The sequence below is a fragment of the Lissotriton vulgaris genome, chromosome 8, assembly GCF_964263255.1.
Source record: "Lissotriton vulgaris chromosome 8, aLisVul1.2, whole genome shotgun sequence".
Classification (NCBI taxonomy): Eukaryota; Metazoa; Chordata; class Amphibia; order Caudata; family Salamandridae; genus Lissotriton; species Lissotriton vulgaris.
In genome coordinates, this window is record NC_141696.1 from 153,403,573 (window position 1) to 153,419,022 (window position 15,450).

The window sequence follows — 15,450 nt, forward strand, 5'->3', positions numbered from 1 at the left end:
GCATTTGTGGAACCTTCCACAGGCCAGACAGCCATGCAAGTGGGGTACCGAAAAGGCATGCCCTCAATTTATTTATCCTATTATAAGTACTTCCAACAGATCTTTGAACAATCCATAGAGAGCAGTACCTATGAAGAACTCTTTAGACCTTTAAGGCGTACAAAGAGAAAGTGCTATTAACCAGCCACTTGAAAGGCCCAAAGCTGCTTTGAAATTGAGTCAACAGCCACCTCTTGGCTAGCTGAAGCAAATTCAACAAGGAATTTCAATGTCACAACATAGGGTGGAATACGCAAATCTAAGCAGCCCCTGATCACAGCCCTGAGGAAATTGCCGTAAGTGTGCTGGAGTCCAACTGTCTACCAGATGCTAGGCATTCTTCCATATTTGCATGGCCTGTCTGGCCAGGGCATACAAGAGCATGACTCTTCCAGATGAGCTCTTACATGGGTCCTATGCTCATATAGTAAGGACTGCACTTTGTCAGCAAGACTTTATACAACCAAAATATATGAGAAACCCCAGCTCTCTTGACTAGATGAGGACGGAATCACATCCCAGGTGAAGACCAACAGATGCAACTTCCATCAGATGTTAACCTGAAAAAGGAGATTACATCTCCAAAAGTCATGTCAGAAGTGGGATTCGAACCCACGCCTCCAGAGGAGACTGCGGCCTAAACACAGCGCCTTAGACCACTCGGCCATCCTGACAGTGCAGAGTCTTAAGAAATTTATAAAAGTCACTCAGAAATTTCTGCCTCCATGCAAGCCTGAAATAATTTAAACCTTCAAACACAAGGTGCAACTTTATGCACAGGACAATAAACACAGAAGATCACATGTGAAAGCATTTCATTTCACAGGTGTACAATTTTTATGCTTTTAGAATACCTCATACCTCTCACCAGCTATTTAGGGTCCTGTATCCTACTCACAAAATTACCTTGCCTGCGACCTCTCTCTCTACACAAACAACTACTGCACAGGAAGTAGGAAGGCAGAAGGTGGGGCATATTATGCAAATGTATGCTGTCATTGTGCCTTGCAGATTCATGCAGGATTTCTAGATCGTTGCTGGATACAAGAGAGCAGACCTTGTTTCAGATCAACTGTCCTTAGCAGGGAACGTATGAGCACATGCAGTCTTTTGCTCTCTAGCCCCTGGCCTGGGACTTACCCTCACTGGCTGAGGCGTGAATTTCTGCATACCAACGTTGCATAGATGGTACGTTTGTGGTCGGTTTGGGATGGGTGGGAGGTCAAAAGCAGGGAAAAGTATGTCGCCTTCACTTCTAGTCTCCTCTTCTAGGCCAACCTGCCGTTCACTCACTCTGTCTTTGTTTCATTCTCTCCTTCCTCAACACCCCTTCTCACTCACTCGCTCTATCACTTGTGCTCTTTCCCCTTGCTCTGCATTTCATAGTGGAAACATCTCTTGAATGGAGCATTAGAAAATGAGGTTACATAAAATTAACAATCTACTTATTGGAAACCAAAAATATCACAAGACTGAATGTAACCCATTTCATTAATAAAAGGGACTTTTTAAGCACCCCCCAAAAAACACATAAAACACCACGAGTGCTAGAAGAATATTATACGAGCTTGAAGACAGAATTGGGCAAATTAATTTGCAGTTGAAACTGAAGTTTGTTACTTATTCAGATATTATATGCACTGCCAATTTTTAGCTGAGATTCTAAAAGAACTCAGAGACAAAATGGACTTAAAGTTTTGTCAGAAGTGGGATTCGAACCCACACCTCCAGGAGAGACTGCGGCCTTAACGCAGCGCCTTAGACCACTCGGCCATCCTGACCACATTTGCTTGATCATCTACAGAGAGGGAAAGATATTGTGAACCAAAAAAAGCACACAACTTAGGTCATGAGTGGCTAGAGCAAGAAAAAAACTCACTGCACTTTTCCAAGTAGACAACCATATAAGCCCATGTGAGGGAAATGATCTGATTTTTTCTCTCCCAAGAAAAAAGAAGAGTAAACACACAATTGTCAGAAGTGGGATTTGAACCCACGCCTCCAGAAGAGACTGCGACCTGAACGCAGCGCCTTAGACCACTCGGCCATCCTGACTTGCATTTGTGGAACCTTCCACAGGCCAGACAGCCATGCAAGTGGGGTACCGAAAAGGCATGCCCTCAATTTATTTATCCTATTATAAGTACTTCCAACAGATCTTTGAACAATCCATAGAGAGCAGTACCTATGAAGAACTCTTTAGACCTTTAAGGCGTACAAAGAGAAAGTGCTATTAACCAGCCACTTGAAAGGCCCAAAGCTGCTTTGAAATTGAGTCAACAGCCACCTCTTGGCTAGCTAAAGCAAATTCAACAAGGAATTTCAATGTCACAACATAGGGTGGAATACTCAAATCTAAGCAGCCCCTGATCACAGCCCTGAGGAAATTGCCGTAAGTGTGCTGGAGTCCAACTGTCTACCAGATGCTAGGCATTCTTCCATATTTGCATGGCCTGTCTGGCCAGGGCATACAAGAGCATGACTCTTCCAGATGAGCTCTTACATAGGTCCTATGCTCATATAGTAAGGACTGCACTTTGTCAGCAAGACTTTATACAACCGAAATATATGAGAAACCCCAGCTCTCTTGACTAGATGAGGACGGAATCACATCCCAGGTGAAGACCAACAGATGCAACTTCCATCAGATGTTAACCTGAAAAAGGAGATTACATCTCCAAAAGTCATGTCAGAAGTGGGATTCGAACCCACGTCTCCAGAGGAGACTGCGGCCTAAACACAGCACTTTAGACCACTCGGCCATCCTGACAGTTCAGAGTCTTAAGAAATGTATAAAAGTCACTCAGAAATTTCTGCCTCCATGCAAGCCTGAAATAATTTAAACCTTCAAACACAAGGTGCAACTTTATGCACAGGACAATAAACACAGAAGATCACATGTGAAAGCATTTCATTTCACAGGTGTACAATTTTTATGCTTTTAAAATACCTCATACCTCTCACCAGCTATTTAGGGTCCTGTATCCTACTCACAAAATTACCTTGCCTGCGACCTCTCTCTCTACACAAACAACTACTGCACAGGAAGTAGGAAGGCAGAAGGTGGGGCATATTATGCAAATGTATGCTGTCATTGTGCCTTGCAGATTCATGCAGGAATTCTAGATCCTTGCTGGATACAAGAGAGCCGACCTTGTTTCAGATCAACTGTCCCTAGCAGGGAACGTCTGAGCACATGCAGTCTTTTGCTCTCTATCCCCTGGCCTGGGACTTACCCTCACTGGCTGAGGCGTGAATTACTGCATACCAACGTTGCATAGATGGTACGTTTGTGGTCGGTTTGGGATGGGTGGGAGGTCAAAAGCATGGAAAAGTATGTCGCCTTCACTTCTAGTCTCCTCTTCTAGGCCTACCTGCCGTTCACTCACTCTGTCTTTGTTTCATTCTCTCCTTCCTCAGCACCCCTTCTCACTCACTCGCTCTATCACTTGTGCTCTTTCCCCTTGCTCTGCATTTCATAGTGGAAACATCTCTTGAATGGAGCATTAGAAAATGAGGTTACATAAAATTAACAATCTACTTATTGGAAACCAAAAATATCACAAGACTGAATGTAACCCATTTCATTAATAAAAGGGACTTTTTAAGCACCCCCCAAAAAACACATAAAACACCACGAGTGCTAGAAGAATATTATACGAGCTTGAAGACAGAATTGGGCAAATTAATTTGCAGTTGAAACTGAAGTTTGTTACTTATTCAGATATTATATGCACTGCCAATTTTTAGCTGAGATTCTAAAAGAACTCAGAGACAAAATGGACTTAAAGTTTTGTCAGAAGTGGGATTCGAACCCACGCCTCCAGGAGAGACTGCGGCCTTAACGCAGCGCCTTAGACCACTCGGCCATCCTGACCACATTTGCTTGATCATCTACAGAGAGGGAAAGATATTGTGAACCAAAAAAAGCACACATCTTAGGTCATGAGTGGCTAGAGCAAGAAAAAAACTCACTGCACTTTTCCAAGTAGACAACCATATAAGCCCATGTGAGGGAAATGATCAGATTTTTTCTCTCTCAAGAAAAAAGTAGAGTAAACACACAATTGTCAGAAGTGGGATTTGAACCCACGCCTCCAGAAGAGACTGCGACCTGAACGCAGCGCCTTAGACCACTCGGCCATCCTGACTTGCATTTGTGGAACCTTCCACAGGCCAGACAGCCATGCAAGTGGGGTACCGAAAAGGCATGCCCTCAATTTATTTATCCTATTATAAGTACTTCCAACAGATCTTTGAACAATCCATAGAGAGCAGTACCTATGAAGAACTCTTTAGACCTTTAAGGCGTACAAAGAGAAAGTGCTATTAACCAGCCACTTGAAAGGCCCAAAGCTGCTTTGAAATTGAGTCAACAGCCACCTCTTGGCTAGCTAAAGCAAATTCAACAAGGAATTTCAATGTCACAACATAGGGTGGAATACGCAAATCTAAGCAGTCCCTGATCACAGCCCTGAGGAAATTGCCGTAAGTGTGCTGGAGTCCAACTGTCTACCAGATGCTAGGCATTCTTTCATATTTGCATGGCCTGTCTGGCCAGGGCATACAAGAGCATGACTCTTCCAGATGAGCTCTTACATGGGTCCTATGCTCATATAGTAAGGACTGCACTTTGTCAGCAAGACTTTATACAACCGAAATATATGAGAAACCCCAGCTCTCTTGACTAGATGAGGACGGAATCACATCCCAGGTGAAGACCAACAGATGCAACTTCCATCAGATGTTAACCTGAAAAAGGAGATTACATCTCCAAAAGTCATGTCAGAAGTGGGATTCGAACCCACGCCTCCAGAGGAGACTGCGGCCTAAACACAGCGCCTTAGACCACTCGGCCATCCTGACAGTGCAGAGTCTTAAGAAATGTATAAAAGTCAATCAGAAATTTCTGCCTCCATGCAAGCCTGAAATAATTTAAACCTTCAAACACAACGTGCAACTTTATGCACAGGACAATAAACACAGAAGATCACATGTGAAAGCATTTCATTTCACAGGTGTACAATTTTTATGCTTTTAGAATACCTCATACCTCTCACCAGCTATTTAGGGTCCTGTATCCTACTCACAAAATTACCTTGCCTGCGACCTCTCTCTCTACACAAACAACTACTGCACAGGAAGTAGGAAGGCAGAAGGTGGGGCATATTATGCAAATGTATGCTGTCATTGTGCCTTGCAGATTCATGCAGGATTTCTAGATCCTTGCTGGATACAAGAGAGCAGACCTTGTTTCAGATCAACTGTCCCTAGCAGGGAACGTCTGAGCACATGCAGTCTTTTGCTCTCTAGCCCCTGGCCTGGGACTTACCCTCACTGGCTGAGGCGTGAATTTCTGCATACCAACGTTGCATAGATGGTACGTTTGTGGTCGGTTTGGGATGGGTGGGAGGTCAAAAGCAGGGAAAAGTATGTCGCCTTCACTTCTAGTCTCCTCTTCTAGGCCAACCTGCCGTTCACTCACTCTGTCTTTGTTTCATTCTCTCCTTCCTCAACACCCCTTCTCACTCACTCGCTCTATCACTTGTGCTCTTTCCCCTTGCTCTGCATTTCATAGTGGAAACATCTCTTGAATGGAGCATTAGAAAATGAGGTTACATAAAATTAACAATCTACTTATTGGAAACCAAAAATATCACAAGACTGAATGTAACCCATTTCATTAATAAAAGGGACTTTTTAAGCACCCCCCAAAAAACACATAAAACACCACGAGTGCTAGAAGAATATTATACGAGATTGAAGACAGAATTGGGCAAATTAATTTGCAGTTGAAACTGAAGTTTGTTACTTATTCAGATATTATATGCACTGCCAATTTTTAGCTGAGATTCTAAAAGAACTCAGAGACAAAATGGACTTAATGTTTTGTCAGAAGTGGGATTCGAACCCACGCCTCCAGGAGAGACTGCGGCCTTATCGCAGCGCCTTAGACCACTCAGCCATCCTGACCACATGTGCTTGATCATCTACAGAGAGGGAAAGATATTGTGAACCAAAAAAAGCACACAACTTAGGTCATGAGTGGCTGGAGCAAGAAAAAAACTCACTGCACTTTTCCAAGTAGACAACCATATAAGCCCATGTGAGGGAAATGATCAGATTTTTTCTCTCTCAAGAAAAAAGTAGAGTAAACACACAATTGTCAGAAGTGGGATTTGAACCCACGCCTCCAGAAGAGACTGCGACCTGAATGCAGCGCCTTAGACCACTCGGCCATCCTGACTTGCATTTGTGGAACCTTCCACAGGCCAGACAGCCATGCAAGTGGGGTACCGAAAAGGCATGCCCTCAATTTATTTATCCTATTATAAGTACTTCCAACAGATCTTTGAACAATCCATAGAGAGCAGTACCTATGAAGAACTCTTTAGACCTTTAAGGCGTACAAAGAGAAAGTGCTATTAACCAGCCACTTGAAAGGCCCAAAGCTGCTTTGAAATTGAGTCAACAGCCACCTCTTGGCTAGCTAAAGCAAATTCAACGTCACAACATAGGGTGGAATACGCAAATCTAAGCAGCCCCTGATCACAGCCCTGAGGAAATTGCCGTAAGTGTGCTGGAGTCCAACTGTCTACCAGATGCTAGGCATTCTTCCATATTTGCATGGCCTGTCTGGCCAGGGCATACAAGAGCATGACTCTTCCAGATGAGCTCTTACATGGGTCCTATGCTCATATAGTAAGGACTGCACTTTGTCAGCAAGACTTTATACAACCGAAATATATGAGAAACCCCAGCTCTCTTGACTAGATGAGGACGGAATCACATCCCAGGTGAAGACCAACAGATGCAACTTCCATCAGATGTTAACCTGAAAAAGGAGATTACATCTCCAAAAGTCATGTCAGAAGTGGGATTCGAACCCACGCCTCCAGAGGAGACTGCGGCCTAAACACAGCGCCTTAGACCACTCGGCCATCCTGACAGTGCAGAGTCTTAAGAAATGTATAAAAGTCACTCAGAAATTTCTGCCTCATGCAAGCCTGAAATAATTTAAACCTTCAAACACAAGGTGCAACTTTATGCACAGGACAATAAACACAGAGGATCACATGTGAAAGCATTTCATTTCACAGGTGTACAATTTTTATGCTTTTAAAATACCTCATACCTCTCACCAGCTATTTAGGGTCCTGTATCCTACTCACAAAATTACCTTGCCTGCGACCTCTCTCTCTACACAAACAACTACTGCACAGGAAGTAGGAAGGCAGAAGGTGGGGCATATTATGCAAATGTATGCTGTCATTGTGCCTTGCAGATTCATGCAGGATTTCTAGATCCTTGCTGGATACAAGAGAGCAGACCTTGTTTCAGATCAACTGTCCCTAGCAGGGAACGTCTGAGCACATGCAGTCTTTTGCTCTCTAGCCCCTGGCCTGGGACTTACCCTCACTGGCTGAGGCGTGAATTTCTGCATACCAACGTTGCATAGATGGTACGTTTGTGGTCGGTTTGGGATGGGTGGGAGGTCAAAAGCAGGGAAAAGTATGTCGCCTTCACTTCTAGTCTCCTCTTCTAGGCCTACCTGCCGTTCACTCACTCTGTCTTTGTTTCATTCTCTCCTTCCTCAACACCCCTTCTCACTCACTCGCTCTATCACTTGTGCTCTTTCCCCTTGCTCTGCATTTCATAGTGGAAACATCTCTTGAATGGAGCATTAGAAAATGAGGTTACATAAAATTAACAATCTACTTATTGGAAACCAAAAATATCACAAGACTGCATGTAACCCATTTCATTAATAAAAGGGACTTTTTAAGCACCCCCCAAAAAACACATAAAACACCACGAGTGCTAGAAGAATATTATACGAGCTTGAAGACAGAATTGGGCAAATTAATTTGCAGTTGAAACTGAAGTTTGTTACTTATTCAGATATTATATGCACTGCCAATTTTTAGCTGAGATTCTAAAAGAACTCAGAGACAAAATGGACTTAAAGTTTTGTCAGAAGTGGGATTCGAACCCACGCCTCCAGGAGAGACTGCGGCCTTAACGCAGCGCCTTAGACCACTCGGCCATCCTGACCACATTAGCTTGATCATCTACAGAGAGGAAAAGATATTGTGAACCAAAAAAAGCACACATCTTAGGTCATGAGTGGCTAGAGCAAGAAAAAAACTCACTGCACTTTTCCAAGCAGACAACCATATAAGCCATTGTGAGGGAAATGATCTGATTTTTTCTCTCTCAAGAAAAAAGTAGAGTAAACACACAATTGTCAGAAGTGGGATTTGAACCCACGCCTCCAGAAGAGACTGCGACCTGAACGCAGCGCCTTAGACCACTCGGCCATCCTGACTTGCATTTGTGGAACCTTCCACAGGCCAGACAGCCATGCAAGTGGGGTACCGAAAAGGCATGCCCTCAATTTATTTATCCTATTATAAGTACTTCCAACAGATCTATGACCAATCCATAGAGAGCAGTACCTATGAAGAACTATTTAGACCTTTAAGGCGTACAAAGAGAAAGTGCTATTAACCAGCCACTTGAAAGGCCCAAAGCTGCTTTGAAATTGAGTCAACAGCCACCTCTTGGCTAGCTAAAGCAAATTCAACAAGGAATTTCAATGTCACAACATAGGGTGGGATACGCAAATCTAAGCAGCCCCTGATCACAGCCCTGAGGAAATTGCCGTAAGTGTGCTGGAGTCCAACTGTCTACCAGATGCTAGGCATTCTTCCATATTTGCATGGCCTGTCTGGCCAGGGCATACAAGAGCATGACTCTTCCAGATGAGCTCTTACATGGGTCCTATGCTCATATAGTAAGGACTGCACTTTGTCAGCAAGACTTTATACAACCGAAATATATGAGAAACCCCAGCTCTCTTGACTAGATGAGGACGGAATCACATCCCAGGTGAAGACCAACAGATGCAACTTCCATCAGATGTTAACCTGAAAAAGGAGATTACATCTCCAAAAGTCATGTCAGAAGTGGGATTCGAACCCACACCTCCAGAGGAGACTGCGGCCTAAACACAGCGCCTTAGACCACTCGGCCATCCCGACAGTGCAGAATCTTAAGAAATGTATAAAAGTCACTCAGAAATTTCTGCCTCATGCAAGCCTGAAATAATTTAAACCTTCAAACACAAGGTGCAACTTTATGCACAGGACAATAAACACAGAAGATCACATGTGAAAGCATTTCATTTCACAGGTGTACAATTTTTATGCTTTTAAAATACCTCATACCTCTCACCAGCTATTTAGGGTCCTGTATCCTACTCACAAAATTACCTTGCCTGCGACCTCTCTCTCTACACAAACAACTACTGCACAGGAAGTAGGAAGGCAGAAGGTGGGGCATATTATGCAAATGTATGCTGTCATTGTGCCTTGCAGATTCATGCAGGATTTCTAGATCCTTGCTGGATACAAGAGAGCAGACCTTGTTTCAGATCAACTGTCCCTAGCAGGGAACGTCTGAGCACATGCAGTCTTTTGCTCTCTAGCCCCTGGCCTGGGACTTACCCTCACTGGCTGAGGCGTGAATTTCTGCATACCAACGTTGCATAGATGGTACGTTTGTGGTCGGTTTGGGATGGGTGGGAGGTCAAAAGCAGGGAAAAGTATGTCGCCTTCACTTCTAGTCTCCTCTTCTAGGCCTACCTGCCGTTCACTCACTCTGTCTTTGTTTCATTCTCTCCTTCCTCAACACCCCTTCTCACTCACTCGCTCTATCACTTGTGCTCTTTCCCCTTGCTCTGCATTTCATAGTGGAAACATCTCTTGAATGGAGCATTAGAAAATGAGGTTACATAAAATTAACAATCTACTTATTGGAAACCAAAAATATCACAAGACTGAATGTAACCCATTTCATTAATAAAAGGGACTTTTTAAGCACCCCCCAAAAAACACATAAAACACCACGAGTGCTAGAAGAATATTATACGAGCTTGAAGACAGAATTGGGCAAATTAATTTGCAGTTGAAACTGAAGTTTGTTACTTATTCAGATATTATATGCACTGCCAATTTTTAGCTGAGATTCTAAAAGAACTCAGAGACAAAATGGACTTAAAGTTTTGTCAGAAGTGGGATTCGAACCCACGCCTCCAGGAGAGACTGCGGCCTTAACGCAGCGCCTTAGACCACTCGGCCATCCTGACCACATGTGCTTGATAATCTACAGAGAGGGAAAGATATTGTGAACCAAAAAAAGCACACATCTTAGGTCATGAGTGGCTAGAGCAAGAAAAAAACTCACTGCACTTTTCCAAGTAGACAACCATATAAGCCCATGTGAGGGAAAGATCTGATTTTTTCTCTCTCAAGAAAAAAGTAGAGTAAACACACAATTGTCAGAAGTGGGATTTGAACCCACGTCTCCAGAAGAGACTGCGACCTGAACGCAGCGCCTTAGACCACTCGGCCATCCTGACTTGCATTTGTGGAACCTTCCACAGGCCAGACAGCCATGCAAGTGGGGTACCGAAAAGGCATGCCCTCAATTTATTTATCCTATTATAAGTACTTCCAACAGATCTTTGAACAATCCATAGAGAGCAGTACCTATGAAGAACTCTTTAGACCTTTAAGGCGTACAAAGAGAAAGTGCTATTAACCAGCCACTTGAAAGGCCCAAAGCTGCTTTGAAATTGAGTCAACAGCCACCTCTTGGCTAGCTAAAGCAAATTCAACAAGGAATTTCAATGTCACAACATAGGGTGGAATACGCAAATCTAAGCAGCCCCTGATCACAGCCCTGAGGAAATTGCCGTAAGTGTGCTGGAGTCCAACTGTCTACCAGATGCTAGGCATTCTTCCATATTTGCATGGCCTGTCTGGCCAGGGCATACAAGAGCATGACTCTTCCAGATGAGCTCTTACATGGGTCCTATGCTCATATAGTAAGGACTGCACTTTGTCAGCAAGACTTTATACAACCGAAATATATGAGAAACCCCAGCTCTCTTGACTAGATGAGGACGGAATCACATCCCAGGTGAAGACCAACAGATGCAACTTCCATCAGATGTTAACCTGAAAAAGGAGATTACATCTCCAAAAGTCATGTCAGAAGTGGGATTCGAACCCACGCCTCCAGAGGAGACTGCGGCCTAAACACAGCGCCTTAGACCACTCGGCCATCCTGACAGTGCAGAGTCTTAAGAAATGTATAAAAGTCACTCAGAAATTTCTGCCTCCATGCAAGCCTGAAATAATTTAAACCTTCAAACACAAGGTGCAACTTTATGCACAGGACAATAAACACAGAAGATCACATGTGAAAGCATTTCATTTCACAGGTGTACAATTTTTATGCTTTTAGAATACCTCATACCTCTCACCAGCTATTTAGGGTCCTGTATCCTACTCACAAAATTACCTTGCCTGCGACCTCTCTCTCTACACAAACAACTACTGCACAGGAAGTAGGAAGGCAGAAGGTGGGGCATATTATGCAAATGTATGCTGTCATTGTGCCTTGCAGATTCATGCAGGATTTCTAGATCCTTGCTGGATACAAGAGAGCAGACCTTGTTTCAGATCAACTGTCCCTAGCAGGGAACGTCTGAGCACATGCAGTCTTTTGCTCTCTAGCCCCTGGCCTGGGACTTACCCTCACTGGCTGAGGCGTGAATTTCTGCATACCAACGTTGCATAGATGGTACGTTTGTGGTCGGTTTGGGATGGGTGGGAGGTCAACAGCATGGAAAAGTATGTCGCCTTCACTTCTAGTCTCCTCTTCTAGGCCTACCTGCCGTTCACTCACTCTGTCTATGTTTCATTCTCTCCTTCCTCAACACCCCTTCTCACTCACTCGCTCTATCACTTGTGCTCTTTCCCCTTGCTCTGCATTTCATAGTGGAAACATCTCTTGAATGGAGCATTAGAAAATGAGGTTACATAAAATTAACAATCTACTTATTGGAAACCAAAAATATCACAAGACTGAATGTAACCCATTTCATTAATAAAAGGGACTTTTTAAGCACCCCCCAAAAAACACAGAAAACACCACGAGTGCTAGAAGAATATTATACGAGCTTGAAGACAGAATTGGGCAAATTAATTTGCAGTTGAAACTGAAGTTTGTTACTTATTCAGATATTATATGCACTGCTAATTTTTAGCTGAGATTCTAAAAGAACTCAGAGACAAAATGGACTTAAAGTTTTGTCAGAAGTCTGATTCGAACCCACGCCTCCAGGAGAGACTGCGGACTTAACGCAGCTCCTTAGACCACTCGGCCATCCTGACCACATTTGCTTCATCATCTACAGAGAGGGAAAGATATTGTGAACCAAAAAAAGCACACAACTTAGGTCATGAGTGGCTAGAGCAAGAAAAAAACTCACTGCACTTTTCCAAGTAGACAACCATATAAGCCCATGTGAGGGAAATGATCTGATTTTTTCTCTCCCAAGAAAAAAGTAGAGTAAACACACAATTGTCAGAAGTGGGATTTGAACCCACGCCTCCAGAAGAGACTGCGACCTGAACGCAGCGCCTTAGACCACTCGGCCATCCTGACTTGCATTTGTGGAACCTTCCACAGGCCAGACAGCCATGCAAGTGGGGTACCGAAAAGGCATGCCCTCAATTTATTTATCCTATTATAAGTACTTCCAACAGATCTTTGAACAATCCATAGAGAGCAGTACCTATGAAGAACTCTTTAGACCTTTAAGGCGTACAAAGAGAAAGTGCTATTAACCAGCCACTTGAAAGGCCCAAAGTTGCTTTGAAATTGAGTCAACAGCCACCTCTTGGCTAGCTAAAGCAAATTCAACAAGGAATTTCAATGTCACAACATAGGGTGGAATACGCAAATCTAAGCAGCCCCTGATCACAGCCCTGAGGAAATTGCCGTAAGTGTGCTGGAGTCCAACTGTCTACCAGATGCTAGGCATTCTTCCATATTTGCATGGCCTGTCTGGCCAGGGCATACAAGAGCATGACTCTTCCAGATGAGCTCTTACATGGGTCCTATGCTCATATAGTAAGGACTGCACTTTGTCAGCAAGACTTTATACAACCGAAATATATGAGAAACCCCAGCTCTCTTGACTAGATGAGGACGGAATCACATCCCAGGTGAAGACCAACAGATGCAACTTCCATCAGATGTTAACCTGAAAAAGGAGATTACATCTCCAAAAGTCATGTCAGAAGTGGGATTCGAACCCACGCCTCCAGAGGAGACTGCGGCCTAAACACAGCGCCTTAGACCACTCGGCCATCCTGACAGTGCAGAGTCTTAAGAAATGTATGAAAGTCACTCAGAAATTTCTGCCTCCATGCAAGCCTGAAATAATTTAAACCTTCAAACACAAGGTGCAACTTTATGCACAGGACAATAAACACAGAAGATCACATGTGAAAGATTTTATTTCACAGGTGTACAATTTTTATGCTTTTAAAATACCTCATACCTCTCACCAGCTATTTAGGGTCCTGTATCCTACTCACAAAATTACCTTGCCTGCGACCTCTCTCTCTACACAAACAACTACTGCACAGGAAGTAGGAAGGCAGAAGGTGGGGCATATTATGCAAATGTATGCTGTCATTGTGCCTTGCAGATTCATGCAGGATTTCTAGATCCTTGCTGGATACAAGAGAGCAGACCTTGTTTCAGATCAACTGTCCCTAGCAGGGAACGTCTGAGCACATGCAGTCTTTTGCTCTCTAGCCCCTGGCCTGGGACTTACCCTCACTGGCTGAGGCGTGAATTTCTGCATACCAACGTTGCATAGATGGTACGTTTGTGGTCGGTTTGGGATGGGTGGGAGGTCAAAAGCATGGAAAAGTATGTCGCCTTCACTTCTAGTCTCCTCTTCTAGGCCTACCTGCCGTTCACTCACTCTGTCTTTGTTTCATTCTCTCCTTCCTCAACACCCCTTCTCACTCACACGCTCTATCACTTGTGCTCTTTCCCCTTGCTCTGCATTTCATAGTGGAAACATCTCTTGAATGGAGCATTAGAAAATGAGGTTACATAAAATTAACAATCTACTTATTGGAAACCAAAAATATCACAAGACTGAATGTAACCCATTTCATTAAAAAAAGGGACTTTTTAAGCACCCCCCAAAAAACACATAAAACACCACGAGTGCTAGAAGAATATTATACGAGCTTGAAGACAGAATTGGGCAAATTAATTTGCAGTTGAAACTGAAGTTTGTTACTTATTCAGATATTATATGCACTGCCAATTTTTAGCTGAGATTCTAAAAGAACTCAGAGACAAAATGGACTTAAAGTTTTGTCAGAAGTGGGATTCGAACCCACGCCTCCAGGAGAGACTGCGGCCTTAACGCAGCACCTTAGACCACTCGGCCATCCTGACCACATTTGCTTGATCATCTACAGAGAGGGAAAGATATTGTGAACCAAAAAAAGCACACATCTTAGGTCATGAGTGGCTAGAGCAAGAAAAAAACTCACTGCACTTTTCCAAGTAGACAACCATATAAGCCCATGTGAGGGAAATGATCAGATTTTTTCTCTCTCAAGAAAAAAGTAGAGTAAACACACAATTGTCAGAAGTGGGATTTGAACCCAAGCCTCCAGAAGAGACTGCGACCTGAACGCAGCGCCTTAGACCACTCGGCCATCCTGACTTGCATTTTCAGAACCTTCCACAGGCCAGACAGCCATGCAAGTGGGGTACCGAAAAGGCATGCCCTCAATTTATTTATCCTATTATAAGTACTTCCAACAGATATTTGAACAATCCATAGAGAGCAGTACCTATGAAGAACTCTTTAGACCTTTAAGGCGTACAAAGAGAAAGTGCTATTAACCAGCCACTTGAAAGGCCCAAAGCTGCTTTGAAATTGAGTCAACAGCCACCTCTTGGCTAGCTAAAGCAAATTCAACAAGGAATTTCAATGTCACAACATAGGGTGCAATACGCAAATCTAAGCAGCCCCTGATCACAGCCATGAGGAAATTGCCGTAAGTGTGCTGGAGTCCAACTGTCTACCAGATGCTAGGCATTCTTCCATATTTGCATGGCCTGTCTGGCCAGGGCATACAAGAGCATGACTCTTCCAGATGAGCTCTTACATGGGTCCTATGCTCATATAGTAAGGACTGCACTTTGTCAGCAAGACTTTATACAACCGAAATATATGAGAAACCCCAGCTCTCTTGACTAGATGAGGACGGAATCACATCCTAGGTGAAGACCAACAGATGCAACTTCCATCAGATGTTAAACTGAAAAAGGAGATTACATCTCCAAAAGTCATGTCAGAAGTGGGATTCGAACCCACGCCTCCAGAGGAGACTGCGGCCTAAACACAGCACCTTAGACCACTCGGCCATCCTGACAGTGCAGAGTCTTAAGAAATGTATAAAAGTCACTCAGAAATGTCTGCCTCCATGCAAGCCTGAAATAATTTAAACCTTCAAA

The 15,450-nt window shown here is 43.6% G+C and overlaps 17 non-coding genes across 17 annotated transcripts; all 17 read right to left on the reverse strand.

Annotated features, from left to right (window-relative positions):
* Nucleotides 1–630: 630 nt before the first annotated feature.
* On the reverse strand, nt 631–713 carry TRNAL-UAG (transfer RNA leucine (anticodon UAG)). The gene has a single exon. It is a non-coding gene; the product is annotated as a tRNA-Leu (tRNA).
* Nucleotides 714–1,737: 1,024 nt separating this feature from the next.
* Nucleotides 1,738–1,820, reverse strand: TRNAL-AAG (transfer RNA leucine (anticodon AAG)). The gene has a single exon. It is a non-coding gene; the product is annotated as a tRNA-Leu (tRNA).
* Nucleotides 1,821–2,011: 191 nt separating this feature from the next.
* TRNAL-CAG (transfer RNA leucine (anticodon CAG)) lies at nt 2,012–2,094 on the reverse strand. Its single transcript has one exon. It is a non-coding gene; the product is annotated as a tRNA-Leu (tRNA).
* A 1,739-nt stretch (nt 2,095–3,833) lies between these two features.
* TRNAL-AAG (transfer RNA leucine (anticodon AAG)) lies at nt 3,834–3,916 on the reverse strand. Its single transcript has one exon. It is a non-coding gene; the product is annotated as a tRNA-Leu (tRNA).
* Nucleotides 3,917–4,107: 191 nt separating this feature from the next.
* TRNAL-CAG (transfer RNA leucine (anticodon CAG)) lies at nt 4,108–4,190 on the reverse strand. Its single transcript has one exon. It is a non-coding gene; the product is annotated as a tRNA-Leu (tRNA).
* Nucleotides 4,191–4,822: 632 nt separating this feature from the next.
* On the reverse strand, nt 4,823–4,905 carry TRNAL-UAG (transfer RNA leucine (anticodon UAG)). Its single transcript has one exon. It is a non-coding gene; the product is annotated as a tRNA-Leu (tRNA).
* A 2,000-nt stretch (nt 4,906–6,905) lies between these two features.
* Nucleotides 6,906–6,988, reverse strand: TRNAL-UAG (transfer RNA leucine (anticodon UAG)). Its single transcript has one exon. It is a non-coding gene; the product is annotated as a tRNA-Leu (tRNA).
* A 1,023-nt stretch (nt 6,989–8,011) lies between these two features.
* TRNAL-AAG (transfer RNA leucine (anticodon AAG)) lies at nt 8,012–8,094 on the reverse strand. Its single transcript has one exon. It is a non-coding gene; the product is annotated as a tRNA-Leu (tRNA).
* A 191-nt stretch (nt 8,095–8,285) lies between these two features.
* TRNAL-CAG (transfer RNA leucine (anticodon CAG)) lies at nt 8,286–8,368 on the reverse strand. Its single transcript has one exon. It is a non-coding gene; the product is annotated as a tRNA-Leu (tRNA).
* Nucleotides 8,369–9,000: 632 nt separating this feature from the next.
* Nucleotides 9,001–9,083, reverse strand: TRNAL-UAG (transfer RNA leucine (anticodon UAG)). Its single transcript has one exon. It is a non-coding gene; the product is annotated as a tRNA-Leu (tRNA).
* Nucleotides 9,084–10,106: 1,023 nt separating this feature from the next.
* TRNAL-AAG (transfer RNA leucine (anticodon AAG)) lies at nt 10,107–10,189 on the reverse strand. The gene has a single exon. It is a non-coding gene; the product is annotated as a tRNA-Leu (tRNA).
* Nucleotides 10,190–10,379: 190 nt separating this feature from the next.
* Nucleotides 10,380–10,462, reverse strand: TRNAL-CAG (transfer RNA leucine (anticodon CAG)). The gene has a single exon. It is a non-coding gene; the product is annotated as a tRNA-Leu (tRNA).
* A 632-nt stretch (nt 10,463–11,094) lies between these two features.
* On the reverse strand, nt 11,095–11,177 carry TRNAL-UAG (transfer RNA leucine (anticodon UAG)). The gene has a single exon. It is a non-coding gene; the product is annotated as a tRNA-Leu (tRNA).
* Nucleotides 11,178–12,475: 1,298 nt separating this feature from the next.
* Nucleotides 12,476–12,558, reverse strand: TRNAL-CAG (transfer RNA leucine (anticodon CAG)). Its single transcript has one exon. It is a non-coding gene; the product is annotated as a tRNA-Leu (tRNA).
* A 632-nt stretch (nt 12,559–13,190) lies between these two features.
* Nucleotides 13,191–13,273, reverse strand: TRNAL-UAG (transfer RNA leucine (anticodon UAG)). Its single transcript has one exon. It is a non-coding gene; the product is annotated as a tRNA-Leu (tRNA).
* A 1,023-nt stretch (nt 13,274–14,296) lies between these two features.
* Nucleotides 14,297–14,379, reverse strand: TRNAL-AAG (transfer RNA leucine (anticodon AAG)). The gene has a single exon. It is a non-coding gene; the product is annotated as a tRNA-Leu (tRNA).
* A 906-nt stretch (nt 14,380–15,285) lies between these two features.
* On the reverse strand, nt 15,286–15,368 carry TRNAL-UAG (transfer RNA leucine (anticodon UAG)). Its single transcript has one exon. It is a non-coding gene; the product is annotated as a tRNA-Leu (tRNA).
* Between the last annotated feature and the right edge of the window lie 82 nt (nt 15,369–15,450).